This window comes from Mastomys coucha, unplaced genomic scaffold, assembly GCF_008632895.1.
Source record: "Mastomys coucha isolate ucsf_1 unplaced genomic scaffold, UCSF_Mcou_1 pScaffold8, whole genome shotgun sequence".
Lineage (NCBI taxonomy): Eukaryota > Metazoa > Chordata > Mammalia > Rodentia > Muridae > Mastomys > Mastomys coucha.
The window spans coordinates 61,047,396-61,052,530 of NW_022196914.1; positions in this window are offsets into that span (position 1 = coordinate 61,047,396).

Here is a 5,135-nt window from a genome sequence, read left to right on the forward strand (position 1 = left end):
AAAAAAGAAAAGAAATCCACTTGCCTCTGCCTCCCAAGTACTGGGATTAAAGGCATGTGCCACCACCGCCCGGCTATAATTATCTTTTTAAAAAAGATTTATTTATTATTTATTTTTATGTAGCTGTACAGATGGTTGTGAACCTTCTTGTAGTTGTTGGGAATTGAATTTTTTAGAAACTCTGCTTGCTCTGGTTGATTGGCTCCACTCCCTCTGGTCAGCCCCGCTGGCTCTGGTCAACTCTACTCACTCAGTCCCTGCTTGCTCTGGCCCAAAGATTTATTTATTTATTTATTTATTTGGTTTTTCCTTTTTTAAGATTTATTTTATTTATTTTTTATGTGTATGAGTACACTGTAGCTGTACAGATGGCCGTGAGCTATCATGTGTGTGATTGCTGGGAACTGAACTCAGGACCTCTGCTGCCCTGCTCACTTCGGTGTAATTCACTGTAGCTGTCTTCAGAGGAACCAGAAGAGGGCGTTCAATCTCATTACGGGTGGGTGTGAGCCACCATGTGGTTGCTGAGATTTGAACTCAGGACCTTTGGGAAAGCAGTCAGTGCTCTTACCCAGTAAGCCATCTCACCAGCCCTTGTATAATTATCTAAAGGTGTATTTTCACTATTATTTATGGGTTAAATGGCTTCTTACAATATAGAGCCACACTGATAAAGTCATTCTTCTGTTACCAAGTGCATGCCAAGTTATTGTATGTTATATATCAGTAACATGCCTACTTCATATTGTTTATGAAAAAAAGCACACTTATTATATCCCTGCCCTATATTGTGGTATATGGTGTTGAGAACATATTGACTTAGTCTTCATTTGGTGTGTGGTATGTACACGGGAATGTACATGTGCAGATGATGCCTCTGGAGTGATGTGTGGAGTCCACAGGTTGATGTTGGGATGTCCTCCTCGTCTCTTCACCTTATCTTTTGAGACAGGTCTCTGCACTGATTGTTGAGCTCTGTGTTCAGCTAGCTGTTTGACTGTTGATCCCTAGATTCTGCCTGTTTCTGTTATCACACCATCTTCCTGCACCAACTCTGGAGTCACAGACCTGTGTTGCCACATCCAGTTCCCTTTCTGGGTGCTGGGATGCAAACTCAGATCCTCATGCTTGCTCAACACATACTTTACCCACTGACACGTCACCCAGCCCCCTAAACAGGCTTTTAAAAAGTGGCTGCCTCAGGTTGGAAAGACAGTCCAACAGTTAAGAACACGGGCTGCTTCTCCAGAGGACCTGGGCTTGATTCCCAGCACCCACCTGGCAACTCAGAGCCATCTGGAAATCCACTTTCAGGGGATCCGATGCCTTCTCTGGCCTCTGTGAGCATCAGGTATGCATGTGGTACACAGACATACACGCAGGCAAAACATACAACATAGACATAAAATAAATGACTTTTTAATAGTGGCCTTTCCTGGCTACCTGGTTTATGTAGTTAGTGTATGATTCAAAATTATCTGATCTCTTCCTTTGTATTTGCTTTTCTCAGTAGAGTACAGTCTGCATAGCAGCAGGAGCTGTCTTTTTTCTGTTCCTATAATAGAAAAAAATACTTTAAAAAATATTTGGTGGTTTTGTTTTGTTATAAAACAAGGTTTCACAATGCAACTCTGGCTAGCCTGGAACCCCTGTACATTAGACTGGCCTTGAACTACGACCATCCTGCCTCTGTCTTCTAAGTACTGGGATTAAAGGTGTGCACCACCACGCCCAACCTCTGTTTATTTTTACTTTAAGTGCATATGTGAGCAATTGTATGTATGTGTGCCATATGTATACCTGGTGCCCATGGAGGCCAGAAAAGGATGTTGGCTTCATTCCCTTGAGTGACAGGCAGATGTGAGCTGCCACATAGGTGCTGGAAAGCAAGCCCCGATCCTCTGTGAGATCAACAGGTTAACCTCTGAGCTGTCTCTCCAGCCCTAAAATAGATAATATGTTTTGAATGATAATGAGCTCTTACTGGATTCTACCCAATTCCTGGCTCTGTGACCTTGAACATGGTATATAATTATTTTGGCCTTCAGTGTCTTCATTTGTAAAATAGGAAGAAATATATGTATTGTGAGTTAGCAGAAAAAAGTGTCAGGTAGTCCGGGCCAGGCTGGACTAGTTCATTTAGTTTGTTTTGAAATGGAGGCACCAGACTAGAGAGATGGCTCGACGGTTAAAAGCACTGACTGCTCTTCTGGAGGTCCTGAGTTCAAATCCCAGCAACTACATGGTGGCACACAACTATCTGTAATGGGATCAGATGCCTTCTCTGCTGTGTCTGAAGACGGCTACACTGTACTTACATATAGTAAATAAAAAAATAAATCTAAAAAAAAACAAAAGTAAAAGTTTATAAAAAAAAAAAGAAAGAAAGAAAAGAAATGGGGGCATCAAGCTAATTATAAACACTACTGATATTTCCACTAGATTTTGTTTCTGTTTCCATGGTAGCATTGTGCCACTACACAGAGTGGGTGTTCCACAGTTTTCTGTCACTGTGCTAAAATAACTGAGATAAATTATTTTAGACTTATTTCTTTTATTTTGGGTATATGGAAGTTTTGCCTAAATGTATGACTGTGCACTGTGTGCATGCCTAGATCCTGGAGAGGTCAGAAGAGTGCATCACCTTCTCTGGAACTCTTGGATAAGAGCACTTGGTACTCTTAATCACTGAACCATCTCTCCAGCTTTTAAGATAATCATTATTTATTTATTTGTTATTGTTATTTTTAGATTTTCAAGACAAGTCTCCCCCTGCACCACCCCCTCTCTCTGTGTGTGTGTGTGTGTGTGTGTAGCTTTGACTGTCCTGGAACTCACTCTGTAGACCAGGCTAACCTCAGACTCAAAGATCTGCCTGCTTCTGCCTCTCAAGTGCTGGTATTAAAGGCATTTGTCACCACTGCACACCGTGAGATAATCATTTTAAAAGGAGGAACAATGTATTTTAGTTGTAGGTTCCAGAGCTTTCAGTCTATGAATGCTTGGCTCAGTTGTTTTGGGGCCTGAGGGGCCTGAGGTGAGGAAGAGCTAGCATAGCTAAAGTGAGGGCTAACATTACGTTTTAAGCTTATACTACTGTGCTCGGGAGGTCTATAAAACAAAAATGCTTCTAACCTATACGCCACACTTGCCTAAGGACAGATAACTTCCTGGAATACTGGAAGATAAGATAACAAGCCAGCTATTTTCCCTTCTGTAAACAAGCTTGGTTGCCCCAACTACACAGGATGTGCTTGATCACACGTAGGCAGGAGGTATGTAGGCAGGAAGTATGTCAGGGTGTATGCTTGGTCCTGATTGGACAAAGATAGGAAGTATGTAGCCAAATGGGTCTTGCCTTTATAAACCCCTGTCTAATGTGATTCATTGCCATACAGTAGGAATCCTGGTTATGGACCTGGCCAGAGTCCATTGTCCTGGCAGTACTTGATAAAATTTGCTTCAAACTTGGCTCAAAATTGTGGTAGTGGTCTTAGTCTCACATGGTGGGGTTAACACTTGGAACACGTGCAGTGCAAAGCTGCTTACCTCAAAGCAACCAGAAAGGAAAAAGAAGGATGGGTGAAGACTAAGGAGAAGGGGGAGGAGGAAAGGGAGAAGGAAAGGGAGGAGGAAGGGGAGGGGGGAGAGGAGGAGAAAGAGAAGAGGGAGGAGGGCATACTGGCACACCTGTAATCCCAGGTACTTCTGGCTGAGTAAATAAGTTTGAGGCTAGATTCTGTGTGCTGTCAGTCAGCAACAAAGGAATTTCACAGAGAACGCAAGCAAAGCGCTTGAGTGTTTATGTCCTTAGATACCCAGAGCTGCAGATCGGGTTGACACCCTTCCCTGTTCCAGGATTAAAAATAATAAAGAACTTAAGCATTTCTAAATTTTCTGTTCCTGCCTCAAAGTCAGTAAAAGTTGGTGATGTCATATCCGCCCCTTATCCTTGAGAACTGGTTATTGCTGTGCACAGTTCTTTAAAGATGTAAAGAAAAGGAAGGAACACCCGTTGTGGCCTTTTGAACTGGCTGGCTGTGCCCTCTAATTTGCAGGAACCCAACCATGTGGAAAGGAGAGTCTAGCATTCAAGGCTGGCAGAAAAACAGAGTGTCCAGTGGGGTTTTAAGTGGAGACAAAAATATGCCCTTACCAACTTTCTCCCATCGCTTAGCCTCTTCAGGCCAAGGCTTAAGAAAAAAATATCAGCCAGGCAGTGTGGTGGTGCGCACTTTTAGTTCTAGCACTCAGGAGGCAGAGGCAAGCAGATCTCTGAGTTCAAAGGCAACCTGCTCTTCCTGAGTGAATTCTGGGACAGTCAATGCCATACAGAGAAACCCTGTCTCCAAGAAAAAAAATCTATGTCCCGTTTCCCTGCCCGCTGTCTCTCTGTTTCTCTTGCTGTCTGAGACCAAGTCTAGGTGTCTAGCTGTATTGCTCCAACTGGTCTGGTACTCCTGGGCTCAAGTTATCATCTTGCCTTCAGCCTTCCATGTAGCTGGGACTATGGGTGTGTGTCTCTATCACTTCATGTAAGAAAAAAATATCACATACACACACACACACACACATATAACTTTGGGAAGTGTTTTCTCCTTCTACCATGTATACATGTATATGTATGCATGTATGTATAAATACATATATGTTCATACACATATATACATATATGTGTATAAATACACATATATACATATATGTGTGTATAAATATACCACACACATAGGTATGATTGATAGATAGATAGATAGAAAGATATAAAGATAGATAGATAGATAGATAGATAGATAGATAGATAGATAGATAGATAGAGATAGCTCTCCTAGCTCTATGTTATTGGGTTTTATTTTATTTTATTTTTTTGTTTTTCCAGACAGGGTTTCTCTGTGTAACCCCAGCTGTCCTGGAACTCACTCTGTAGACCAGGCTGGCCTCAAACTCAGAAATCTGCCTGCCTCTGCCTCCCAAGTGCTGGGATTATAGGTGTGCGCCACCACCGCCCAGCTATGTTATTGGTTTTTAAAAGGTCAAGTTTTCTTAGCATGGACTTTGGGTTTTTGTACACTTAATACTACTATCTCAAAAATCCAAAGCTTTTGTCTTGTCTTGAGCCTAAAGGCCTAGTTAAGGTG